This window comes from Ruditapes philippinarum, unplaced genomic scaffold, assembly GCF_026571515.1.
Source record: "Ruditapes philippinarum isolate M1 unplaced genomic scaffold, ASM2657151v2 ctg59_1_1_1_1, whole genome shotgun sequence".
Classification (NCBI taxonomy): domain Eukaryota; kingdom Metazoa; phylum Mollusca; class Bivalvia; order Venerida; family Veneridae; genus Ruditapes; species Ruditapes philippinarum.
In genome coordinates, this window is record NW_026861752.1 from 16,624 (window position 1) to 30,826 (window position 14,203).

A 14,203-nucleotide genomic window follows, 5' to 3' on the forward strand; every position below is an offset into this window, starting at 1 on the left:
ACTTCTAGCACGAAATGACACTGAATAGAACTAAAGACTTCCTCTCAACAAGCTGGACAGCTTCCGTACAGATGTATTAAACATTCGAGAAAATAACGTTGAGATGATGATAAATGAAAATCAGCCGCCTTCATCGCCTGGTTAATAAGCTACATATATATTTACAAACAAAAATGGGCTTATTTTATTATATAGCGACCGTTTTGTCAAAAAAAGAGGTGTTTCACCAAACAAAACAGGTAAAGGCTCTAAATAAACATTTTCATTGTTATAAATGCTAATATATTCAACAAACAAATTCTGATACATTTTTGAGAGTTGTGTTGTTTGTTTAGCTAAGATATAATTATAATTTCTTTCCGAGTTATTCATTTAAAGTTATTTCATCAATTACAATTAACATTTCAATATAATTCTGATAAATTCTAGTATCATATTCCCTGTACCTCTGTCGAGTACAAAAGTACGACGTTTACTTCCTTGAATGCGTGTCTATCAAGGTTAGTTCGTTGTTTAGTCTCCACGAAGGATATGTTAGAAAATAAATTGTTCATAACATTGATACAATAATACTAAAAAAAACATTTTTTTTTTAAATTTCTTGGTTAATTTTATGAATCCTTAAGTTTATTATACAGCAATTTTGTTTTACTTGAGCTGTAGAGAGCACGGAATTATATAAATTATGATGTCAAATAAGATTTTGTGTATTGTGGTAATAAATGGTTTCAATTATATATGTCACTTATGTTTGTTTAATAGTGTAAATGTATGTATAATTAAAGATGTTATATTTTCGATCCTTGAAAATCAATCTGCGGCACGACATAAATGTTGTGTGTACATGCTTGTGATATCTTTAGTTCCTTCTATTTGTTATTTTGTTAACTTTGGTAGTTTCATTATTTCTACTTGAAAACTGTTCAATTGCCCTTAGGATATGGAAACTGCTTTCAAAAAAAATGTTTCGATACCTTGTTTGTGATATGAAGGCTCCATAACCTCCAACCCTCTTTCAAAACTAGTTAATTTTGCTCAATTTTTTCTGGTTAAGGGCACATGTATTCCTCTATTTTGGGACAATATGCCGCTTTTCATGAAATCACACTATCTAGTCACAAAAACCGCCGTATAAACACATCTGCAAATGTTTCTTAATTTAAAATTTCACAATTTTCATGTCTAATATGAATTGTGCAAAGACTGTAGTGAATGCATGTGCGATTACTTGCTTTTTTGTATGGTGTCCGTCAAAGAACAGGCTCGTTCAAACCGAGCCTGCAACATTTTCAATTTTGTCGTTTTAAGTGGTCTTTATTGATTCTGTTTTACTCTTTTCTATTTCACTTAAAATGTTTGTTATTAACTAGGAGACGGACGTAGATATCGAATGAATTTGAGCCGCGTCATGACAAAATCAACATAATGCGTTTGCGACCAGCATGGATCCAGACAAGCCTGCGCATCCGCGCAGTCTAATCAGAATCCATGCTGTTCTCGATTTAATTGAATGTCATACTTAGAGGTCAAAGATTTACATAGTCTGTTATAGGGTATATTTTGTGTCGGATCTATAACTTCTTCATAGTTCAAGGTATTTTGAAAATACTTGGCACAAATAGTCACAATTATAAGTCGTTATGTCATGCACAACACCTGCACCCCTACTTCCAAGGTCAAGGCCACACTTAGAGGTCAAAGCTTAACATGATAGATTTTTAAATTTCGTGTTTTATTTTATTTCTTTAATCAATTTATTGTTGCATATGCAGATCTAGCATTGATCGTAATTTTAGACTGAATGTCCTGAGATCCATACCTCAATCTTTTGAAATAGCACAATTTTTTGCTTCATATAAAATTTCCCGAGGCGGGGGACGTTGGTAACTCTATTAAAAAACAATGTAATATACAAAAATAGCGTATGATGAAATCGTAAATATTTTATAAGTCCAAAGGCTTAGACATGAGAACCTTATTTTTGTTTCATTTAAGTAGACCTACTTAATTAAGTTCAAGACAAGTATAATGTCACATATTTGTGTTAAGTGAGTTTACACAGAAACATGATGCATATTTTCTTCTTGTTATATTGTGATATCTAAAGTTAAATGGCCAGAGTATTTGGTCCTTGTACTTCACATCCTGTAAATAAGTAGAATATAACATATTTTATTTCATTTTATTAAGAAAGATGAGTTCACTTTTATGCTTTAAAAGTGATGTAACATTTAATAGTGTCAGGTCTAAAAGTAAATGAAGACACTAACATATTAAAGTGACATGATGCCTATCCAAGATGTATAAAGAGTGAACAGGTGAAATTTAAAATAAGTGTACATTTTGCCATAGTTCGTCTTTGTTTTATCATTTAATTAGCATTAATTAAACGACAAATACACACATGGCCAAAAGGAATTCCTGTAAATATCCACCGCAATTTACCTGTAACATTCATTTAATTTTAAAGAGTGGGCCAGTATTTCTATGATTTAGGCAGATTTATATTTTATCCAAAGTATTTTCAAATATTAACTGTTGGTCTGTCACCATTATAACAGTCAATCTTTTGAAACATAAAAGTCATTCAGCTTGACTTGAAAATGATAAAAAATGAATAATTTCAATTAAATCGAGACTTGTCATTCTTTAAATAAAGCATAACTTATGCACCGCCTCCGTGGTCTAGGGGTTAGAGTCGATGACCTCGAATCCAGTTACCTCTCTGGCGTGGGTTCGATCCCCGGGAGATGCTTTGGTATTTTAGCGCGGATGAAGGTAGTCTAGTACTGGTGTAACTCTCCAGGAACGATGGTTAGGAAACTACCCGCCTATATGACTGAAATACTGTTGGGAACAGGCGTAAAATAATGAAACAAACAAACATGACTTATGTATCCAACCATTATACCTACTATACAGTATTAAGCTTCACACGGAACACGATATATATCTCTTTTATAATAATCCTATAAAATAAAGTGGTTTATCTAAAGTTAGCTACATGTAATTACAGTTGACAAATGTAAAGTTGCTAACTTCACTGTACATAAACAAATGTTAATTCCACATATTCCAAATGTCATAAGCATACATATCATTCATATAATGATAATCTTATTATCCGTTGTTGTTTCATTCATGTGGGCTTTATGTGGCGCTGAGTTTATTGCCAACCGTGTCACATCTGCATACGGGGCCTACCCGGAAACATCTTTTTTCGATTCCACGCTGCTCTCCTCTTATTCTGCACAAACTTCTTCCATAACGATTTCTTCTCACCCTACAGCCGGATCCCCTTGGAGTACATAATTGTTGCCCGCCTATTTGCGTGATTTCAGTTAGGATCACGATCAGAATCAGAAGTCCAATTACTACCACTTTTGTGCCCTTTCTATCAAACATGTTTGTAAACTGGTAGATGTTCCTCTTCTTCACAGCACCAGATCTTTAAAAGATATTTAAATTTTAGCAAGACAGACTACTTCTCTATTCTTTGAGAATTAAAAATTTTGTAATGTAAATTTATCCTTGTTGAATCATTCTGTTACTAGATATAGCTGATAAACGTGTATAAACTGTGTTCAAAGATATGGAATTTTGATATATCTCATGAAAACACAAAGTCGCTCTGATAACTTTGCCTCATGTTACAGTTAACACGGCACGTCATCAAAATCCCATCTTATCATTTAACAGTTTCTACACTTTGTGATACGCTAAACATGAGACACAATGATGTTACTTTTAACTATGTCATGTTTTAGTTTTCAAATGAAAAGAAAACAATAAAAAGAATACATTTGTTATGCGCATAATGCTAATATTATAACAGTTCACACGTTACGTTATTAAAAAAAGACATTGATTTAGTACAAATAATAATTCCGAAGACATATAACAATTACATAAGTGATAAGATAAGATTTAAAAAAAACTAAACAACAGAGCAAAATTTAAAAATGTATGTACAGTTGAAATGATTATGAATCTATTAATAATTTCTAAAATGTATTTGATGTATATGATATAAAAAAGTGATTAAAATAGCTTACATTTTATAAGTCCGTATGTATGTAACTATGTATTACATGATAATTACGCGTACTTGAAGTGGTTTCTGGGAAAAATTATGCAAGTTATTTGTAGAAAGCGGATCTACACAGAAATAAGCATTTCTAGCAGCAAATACATGTACACTTCATATTCTTAGACTAAACAAGTAAATAGATACGCAATGATGGAAACATATTTAGGAGAAAGTATCTGTATAATTGCCTCAACAGACGGTACTATTTCTTGAATTCGCACAACCTAATACTAGATTTACAGGATAGGATATATGCTATCTCTTAATTCTTGTTACAGTGACCTCCCATGATTACAGGTGACAGATTTTTCATATATTCTCTGATAATGTGTTTAATGAACATATATAAACTATTTTTGTGCCCCACTTTAGGAGGGGGAGGGGGATTTTGATTTATCGTCCGTCCGTTCACTTTCGTGTCGCACGTAGCTCAAAATGTATTTGACCTAGAGTCATGAAACTTTACAAGAATGTTGATCAGCATGTGTAGTTGTGCACCTGGGTATCTTTTGTGGATATTTAGTATTTTTTGGAGTTTTTGCCCTTGACTTAGTAAAAATTTACAATTTTCAACTGGTGTCGCACATAACTCAAAAAGTATTTGACCTAGAGTCATGAAACATAACAGAAATATTGATCAGCATGTGATGTTGTGCACCTGGGTATTTTGTCGTGAATACATTTAGTATTTTTTGGAATTTTAGCCCTTGATCGACTTAGTAAAAATTTACAATTTTCAACTTTTGTCGCACATAACTCAAAATTATTCGACATAGAGTCATGAAACATTACAGGAATATTGATTAGCATGCGAAGTTGTTAACCTGCGTACTTTCATGCGGATATATTTAGTATTTTTAGAGTTATTGCCCTTGACGTAAAAATTTTTTTTAACTTGCGTCGCACATAACTCAAAAAAGAATTTGACCTAGAGTCATGAAACCTATCAGGAATGTTGTTCAGCATGTGTAGTTGTGCACCTGGGTATTTTTTTGTGGATCTATTTCATGTTTTTTGAGTTTTTGCAGGAATAATGATCAACATCAGTTTAAAGCAATGCACCTGGGATTTTTGCATGTGGATTTTTTCAGTTTTGTTTGAGTTATTGCCCTTGACTCAGTTTAAGTTAGCAATTTTCAACTTGTTCAGGCATAGCTCAAAAGTATTTGACATGTAGGCCTGAACATGTACAACAATGTTGATCAGCATGTGTATTTATGCACCTTGGGGTTCGCTTGTGAATATATCCAGTATTTGTAAAGTTCTTTCCCTTTACTTAGTAAAAGATTTTTCAACTTGTGGCACATATAGCCCAAAAAATATTTGGCCAAGATACACGATTGACAAACAGTGGAGTGGGGTGGGGCACCCGTGTCCTATGAACACATTTCTATTTTTACATGGATGAAAAATATATTTTCAACGAGTGACCAAAATACAGAACAGAACAGGATTAAGGTTCTCAGTTATTTTATTCATTCCAGAAATACTAATTTTCTAGATGCACTCTCCATGTTATCCGCGGCCTACCTCTTACGCAATCTTCTTAATTGGTCAATTCCAACAATGACAACATTTACACAAGTTCAAGTAATAGTGAGAAAATTCTGTAAGGGATCCGTTCTGAGGGAATTGTTTTGAAGGGATACCTGGTGATTGTTTGATTGCAAATGTTGTATTGCGTTAAAAAGTGACATCCTATCTTACTGTACAACTAAATCCTAACGTCTGTTGAGGCCTCAACAGTAATTGTAAAGCACATTTTGGCAACAATTATATCTTAACATGTTATATCTGTTGTGCTATGCTATGTTATGTGATATCAGCTCGGATTTTACTCTTTACCTCATATAGACTTGTTCAGACGGCTTTTTGTATTCAATTAGGTATTAAAGTTTATCCCGCTGGCCCGCCATCCCGCCCATTTCACACTGCTAACCCGCTACACTGTTAGCCCGCCCCCTTCGCACTGCCAGGAAATGTTTCATTACGTTTTCATGCTGATTCAATTAAGTATTAAAGTATAGCCCACTGGCCCGCCATCCCGCTCAGTTCACACTGCTATCCCGTTACACTGTTAGCCCGCCCACTTCACACTGTAAAAAAATGTTTCATAACGTTTTCATGTTGATTCAATTAATTATTAAAGTTTAGCCCGCTGACCCGCCAGCCCGTCCAGTTCACATTGCTAGCCCTCTACACTGTTAGCCCGCCCACTTTACACTGCTAGGAAATGTATCATGATATTTTTAATGTTGATTCAATTAAGTTTTATAGTTAATCCCGCTGGCCCGCCAGCCCGCCCAGTTCACACTACTAGCCCGCTACACTGTTAGCCCGCCCACTTCACACTGCCAGGTAATGTTTTATAACGTTTTCATGTTGATTCAATTAAGTATTAAAGTCTATCCCGCTGGCCCGCCATCCCGCTCAGTTCACACTGCTAGGTAATGTTTCAAAACGTTTTCATGTGCAATCAGTTAAGTTTTAGAGTTTGGCCCGCAGGCCCGCCAGCCAGCCCAGTTCACACTGCTATCCCGCTATACTGTCAGCCCGCCCACTTCACACTGCTAGGAAATGTAACATGATGTTTTAATGTGGATTCAATTAAGTATTAAAATTAAGCCCACTGGCCCGCCAGTCCGCCCAGTTCACTCTGCTTTCCCGCTACACTGTTAGCCCGCCCCCACTTCACACTGCTAGGAAATGTTTCATAACGTTTTCATGTTGATTCACTTAAGTGTTAAAGTTTATCCCGCTGGCCCGCCAGACCGCTCAGTTCACACTGCCTTCCCGCTACACTGTTATCCCGCCCATTTCACACCACCTGGAAATGTATCATAACGTTTCCATGTTCTTAAAGTTTAGCCCGCTGGTCCGCCAGCCCGCTCAGTTCACACTGCTAGCCTGCTACACTGTTAGCCCGCCCACTTCACACTGCTAGGATATGTATCATAACGTTTTCATATTGAATCAGTTAAGTTTTAGAGTTTATCCCGCTGGCCTGCCAGCCTGCCCAGTTCACACTGCTAGCCCGTTAGACTGCTAGCCCGCCCAGTTTACACTGTTATTCTGCTAGACTGCTAGCCCGCCCAGTTCACTCTGTTAGCCAACTAGACTGCTAGCCCGTTCAGTTTACACTGTTATTCCGCTAGACTGCTAGCCCGTTACCCCGCGTACTTCACGGCCATTGAATTGGTTTGTAAGCTTTTTGTCATAATAAGACCAATAACTTAGCATTATTATGTTCATTTATACTACACGTTAGACTGCTAGCCCGCCCAGTTCACGCTGTTATCTCGCTAGACTGCTAGCCCGCCCAGTTCACTCTGTTAGCCAACTAGACTGCTAGCCCGTTCAGTTTTCACTGTTATCCCGCTAGACTGCTAGCCCGTTACCCCGCGTACTTCACAGTGTAAACGTTTTGTCATAATAAGACCAATAACTTAGCATTATTATGTTCATTTATATTACACGTTAGAAATTGTAATTGTGGATCACACTAGAAGCCTATTTTTAGATGACAAGCAATTTGAATTACTAGAGTAAAACCTATAAGTAATAATCTTATAAGTTTTATAATAGATGATAAACTTTTTTTTTTTGAAACACTGTTAATGGAAATTAGGGGAAAAACTATTTCGTACTCATCGTATAAAAAAACAAGAAAACAAAACTCAGGAAAAATTAATGATAGTAATTGGTAATTTAGAAAGACAGTCAAATGTTAATGTTCAGGTTTTAGATTAAAAAAAAAAGAAGAATTACATCAATTCCGAAATAAGAAAATGCAAGGTGTTTTTATAAGATCCAGGGCCAAATGGTTTTCAAAAAGGGAAAAACCATCAATATATTTTTGTAACATGGAAAACAGAAATTATGTCTCAAAAACAATGAATTCTTTATATGATATATCGGGTACTTTGCTTACAGATCAAAAAGAAATTCTACAAGAAGTAGCTGGTCATTACAAAAATTTATATACTTTAAGGGAAACAGATGATGTCAACCTTACTGCTTTATTTAATAATAATAACATACCAAAACTGAATGATGAAGAAAGCAAAGGACTTGATGGTCTTTTAACTTATAATGAAATGTTAGCCAGATTTAAAAAAAATATCATATGATTCTTCCCCAGTTAGTAGTGGTTTTACAGCGGCTTTCTTTAATGTTTTTTTTTTTTTGGAATGTTTTAGGTCATTTTGAAGTTCGATCAGTAAACCAAGCTTTTGTTTCAGGAGAATTATCAGATACTTTTAAACAAGGGGTTATAACATGCATCCCTAAAGGAAACAAAGATAAACTTTATATTAAAAACTGGAGACCTATTTCTTTATTAAATGTTTCTTACAAAATTGCATCAGCGAGTATTGCCCAATGCCTTAAAACTGTTTTAAATAAACTTATAAGTGAAGATCAAACTGGTTTTTTATCTGGAAGATACAAAGGTGACAATATAAAATTCCGGAAACAAAGTGATCCCTCGGAAGCATTAATCCCAACAAAATTACATAAGACTTGCAGACTCGGTTTGATTGAGTCTGTACATGAGAGATAATGAATAAGTGCAACATCCCTTACGCCCCCTAGCACCGGCTAATAAGACTTATTTATGATATTATGCAATACACAGATGATCATCAAATTCCTGGAATGTTGTTACTTATTGATTTTGCAACCGCCTTTGAATCTGTATCATGGACATTTATGCACAAAGTTTTAGAGTTTTTCAATTTTGGTGAAAATTTCATAAGTTGGGTAAAGTTATTTTACAAAAACATTCATTCTTGTGTCACAATAAATTGAAATTTGTTAGACTGGTTTCAAATACAACGTGGTTGTCGTCAGGGCGATCCCCTATCCCCTTAAATTTTCATATTATGTGCAGAAACTCTTGCATTACTCATGAAAAATAATACAAATATAAACGGGAATACTCAAAAAATTTGCCCGGACTTAAATCTTCAGTGGGAATCTGAATGTTGGCATAATTCTATGTTCAAAATAGGCGGTTCTACTGTTTGTTTCTCAAGATATGTAAATTGTGGTATTATATTAATGACTTCTTAGACAATAGAGGAAATTTGCTATCATTTGATGATAAATACCAATTGTTTAGAGTATCAAAACATTATAAAGTCTATCAGGAGATTTTTAAATCAGCTGTCTTTAAGACACCTTCATCAGAAAGAGGAAATGCCTTTTCAGCCTTAAATTTTAATGATCAAGATAATCAATAGTCAAAAGAAGGGATGTAGACAAATCTATGAGCAAATATATCATCTATTGCTAAGAGAAAATGGGAAGATGAACTCAATTTAAATAATGATTTTAATTGGAATGGCATTTATAGGCTCCCTTTTAATATTACAAAGGATTCAAATTTACAATGGTTTCAGTATTAAGTTAATCACAGGATACTAGCAACAAATTATCCTTTACATAAAATGAGAATAAAAGATGTTAATATAATTATGTTCTTTTTGCAACAACCATATTGAACCAATAAAACATTTATTTTGGGATTGCCAATTAAGTTCTTCTTTTTGGGAAGATATAAAATCACGGATAAATTCAAAATGTACAGATGTTAACACACAGTAGACCTTAACAGATATTATTCTAGGCAATGAACACTTAGATAATGCAACATTGAATTTAATTCTGCTGGGAAAGTATACTCTCTATAGATGCAAATTAACACAGTTCCAAGCGTTCAACTTTATAAAAATTATGTCGCTATTCTTTTGAGAACACAATTATATAGTGCAAAAAAAATAAAGTTTCAAAGTTTGACAATTTATGGGGAAAATATATTTCTTTGCTGCCTAATTGAGACTAATGTTTTAAGATTATTTATGTAGGCTTGATCCGCTCTGTAGCACCCACTGCCCTTTTTGTGTCTCCTTGAATGACCTTTGGTCTTTTTTAATCTTTCTCATGATATAACTGCATAAAGTATTCATGACAAGAGGTGCAACTCTTAAATGGATATCAATTTTAAGATAGTAGGGGTTGTTTCCCTTGAATTAATGACATTTGTTTTCAATATAAGTTCAATGTAAAATTGGAATTTCTCCTTTATACCAAATAAGTTCTATAATATTGTAAAGTAATAAGTTCCGAAAATGAATCTTTTGCTTATGTTATACTAATTAGGTCTGGTATTAAAAAAAATGTCAACGCTGTTGAGATACTATTGAATTATTACCTATATTATATTTATAAACTTTGTAGATTCTAAAAAGTAATCTCTTATTCCTCCTTATACGTTTATCTCATATATTGTATGTACGTATATACATAAATGTTGTGTATTGTTTGGTTTTATTAACCTGTCAATTACATACTGATTACACGGTCGATGCACACAGTATATTCATCTTCCGTAGATGTTCGGTAAGTTCCGTGAGATGTACGCTGTACGATGGAATTTAATTTAATTTGTATCTCTAAACTAAGTGTACTCAGCGTTATAGCGCAATAGGGTCCAAACCGAAGTGGGATCGAATATTTAAATGAGTCCTATAATGTATTCATAATTGACAGGTCAATAAAATCAGACTATATTGTGTAAAAAAATGAAAATAAAATAAAATGAATGACTAGCAATTTCTTTGTTGAAGGTTTTTTGACTTAAGTATGTTGATGATAGGTAGTTCATTGTTCCTCGTATTACTTGGAGTTTTTTATTACGTATTTAAGTTTTACCTATGATTATGAGATTACGGTAGATGTGTAAATTTATTATAATTGCTTCTTTTATTATCTTGTAAAGTAATAGACAGTTAAATGATGTGTATAGAAAATGTTCTCCCCTTTCGCCGAATAATGAACATTAAGACCTGGTCTTACTAGTTATAATGTGATGATATATTAAATAGTTTGATGTTATGCAAATATTATTATCATTAATTCGTTGACAGCATTTTATTTGTTGGAAATATATATCGTTTCGCGTTACGATTATGAGCATCCAGTGTTTTGAAATAGTTTACAAAAGTATCATAACCTGAAAATATGTATACATATGTTTATTCACTATTCATTTATACTCTGTTCCAAAGATTTATTAAATTTAATATTATACAGCATACAAAATATACTACAAATTTCTCGCAGAGTATATGAAATACAATAAGAAAGTATGATTGTATTTCAGTTATTTTTAATAGTACTAAAAAAGTGCTAAGTGGGTTATTTTGGAAATTTATATGACGAATAATACCATTTTGTTTAGGAACATTTATTATCCGTTCTCTAACACGTGCTCGTGTGTTCTTGTCATTAATCGTCTTCTTGGCTATAATTCGTACTTCTTCTTTATATTCATTCATGTTCTATTATTTACAACTTTTAACTTCAACTAATATCAATCGATCGCCATAATTCAATACTCATTACAGTCATCAGTTTTATTGCTTTGCTTTCCCGTTAGTGTTATCTCTATTCTGGACTACGTTTCACAAAAATTCCAAACTGTATGCATAAGACCAGCATTAAAATAATTTTAGGAATCTTAAGTTTTGTCCAACTACTTCTCTTATACTACTAATGGGATTTAGATTAGAATTTTTATTTCAGGATTGATTTTGATCAGGTACTTGCGTGTTACCGTGGTAATATACCGACATGTATAATGTATTGTTTTTTATTGTTATTCTGTATTATGTCGATATATATTCCCAGTACCTTTGTCAATTTGTTTACATGATATAATAGATATCCCCTGTACGTTTGTCAATTTATGATATCATATGTGTACATGTCCTATATCATATAATCGTGCTATTCATTTTCCCATATTTTTCTCATTTTTATTCATCCTATTCATTCATTGCAACATGTAACACAACAATTCTTAACAATTATTTTCTTCTGAATGGGCCTCTAATAGTTGCACTGGCTAATTGACAAAGGTACTGGGAATATATATCGACATAATACACAATAACAATAAAAACAATACATTATACATGTCGGTATATTACCACGGTAACACGCAATCCTGAAGTAATGGGATGTATCGTTTTGAAACACATGTTTAACTATCTACAATGAAAATGTGTTAATATTTCAAAACAGATCTTGCCAGGTTACTCAACTATTTTTTAATACAGATATGTATGATCAAATCGTAAGGCTTTAGACAACGCAGAATCTGTAGGTATGGTTCGGAATTTCAGAATATTCATTGTCTAGAAAATTATTCAATGAATAGAAACAAGAAAAGTTTTGTTGGGACTTCCTTTTCTAATTTACTTCACCTTTATTGTGGTGTCCCTCAAGGTTCGGTCCTTGTGCCTCTTTTGTTCTTAATTTACATTAATGATATTGCTGATTCCCTTCTAATTATAGCACGACGTTTTGCAGATGATAGTTATCCTTCAAAAACCGAGATTATGTTCTTCTCGTTTTGTAATAGAGATGACCACAAGTATGTTCTGATAATGTTTAATTAACCATAAACAACTCGGCAGGTGGTGTAATGGCACGAACATATTTCTACTATAGTTTCTTCGGCATCTAAAATTTTAGGTTCTATGAATATGTCAACAATTTAAAGTTCAAAAGAGTACACTCAATAATATAAATATTTCATATTTATGTCCGCATCTCGGATATGCTTCACTTTAATGAGATAATTGTACCCATTATGAGAAGGATATTTTAGAAGAAAAATGCAACAAGAGCCGCTAGAATTGTTAACGTTTTAACAAGATCAAGATCAGTCTCCATTCTTATTATTTATTAAAAGAAATAAGATTGGTATCTTTGGCAGAAAGAAGAAAAAATCAAAAACTCCTTTTAGTAAACAAAGAGAAATATAATTTATTGCCATTATATTTATCACAGTTTCCCCCTTAAATAGAAAATGCAATTTAAAATCATTATAGTTTAAGAAATTACATCAACTATGTTACTATCGCAAGGGAGCCGAAATATAAATTCAAAATCAGTTATCCCGTCATTAATATAGCTTTGAAATCAATCACTTTAGCAAACTTTAAAAGAAAACTGAAAGAAATGTTAAACCTCTAATTGTTCCGTCTTTCGTTATAAACGGTGAGCGTCCACCAACATTACACCATACACGTCTTACATCTTACCATAGACGCCCCCGTATATTCAATCAGAGATGTTATATTTCCGATCCTTAAAGATCGTTCAGCACGACATTATTGTTATGTTTGTGGTACTTTTAGTTTTTACTTTTGGCATTTTTCTACTAGGGTGGGTGGTTCCAATATTCCTCTTGAATAATGTTGAATCACCCTTAGAATATGTTGCCTGCTTTTTAAATTTGTCTTTTGACGTCATATCTGTGATATGCAGGCTTCATAACCTCTGATCCCCTTTCAAAGTTCCATTTTATTTAGTTCCGCCCATTGTTTTCTCGTTAAGGGTACACACATTATTTAACTTTGGGACCATACGCCGCTTTTCATGGAATGGCACTACTGTGTCACATCGAAAGTTCCATGATAACCGCCACATGAACACATCTGCGGATGTTTCTAAATTCAAAATTTCACCATTGCTATGATTAAATGTTGAATTCTGCTTAAACCGTGGCTAGGAGGCGTGGACGGTAACTTGCACTTTCCATTGCGTAGCTAACAGGCCCTCATGCAACGAGCTGCAATCATTGAAAATGTGGGGTGGATACAGTTTGTATTGAACCGTCATCAACGTGTACTGGAAAATGCAAGCTACAGCCCATGCCCCCCCCCCCCCTTCATCGGCTTAAGCAGAATTCAACATTAAAACATGAAAATGGTGGAATACGGTGGTTATCATGGAACCGTCAATGTGGCGCAGTAGTACTATTCCATGAAAAGCGGCGTATGGTCCCCAATTCGAAGAATGCGTGTGCCTTAAACGAGAAAACAATTGACACAACTCATAAACACTGGAACTATATCACTGCAAGGTATATTGATAATGCTTTCTTGGAAATTATATGAATATTTGTTTAATATAAGGCAGTGACAATTTCATCTGCAAGTCTTTTCTGTAATTTTGTTGCGGTTAATGCTTCCGAGGGATCATTTTGTTTCCAGACTTTTATCAGTAGTTAGGAAAGAAGACAGAAATAGTGCATTTGGT

The 14,203-nt window shown here is 33.7% G+C and overlaps 1 long non-coding RNA gene across 1 annotated transcript; it reads right to left on the reverse strand.

The window, feature by feature from the left end:
• Positions 1–2,168: 2,168 nt before the first annotated feature.
• On the reverse strand, positions 2,169–4,088 carry LOC132716682 (uncharacterized). Its single transcript, XR_009623853.1, has 2 exons — positions 4,056–4,088; positions 2,169–3,448 (listed from the first exon to the last, which is right to left on the reverse strand). It is a non-coding gene; the product is annotated as an uncharacterized LOC132716682 (long non-coding RNA).
• Positions 4,089–14,203: the final 10,115 nt, after the last annotated feature.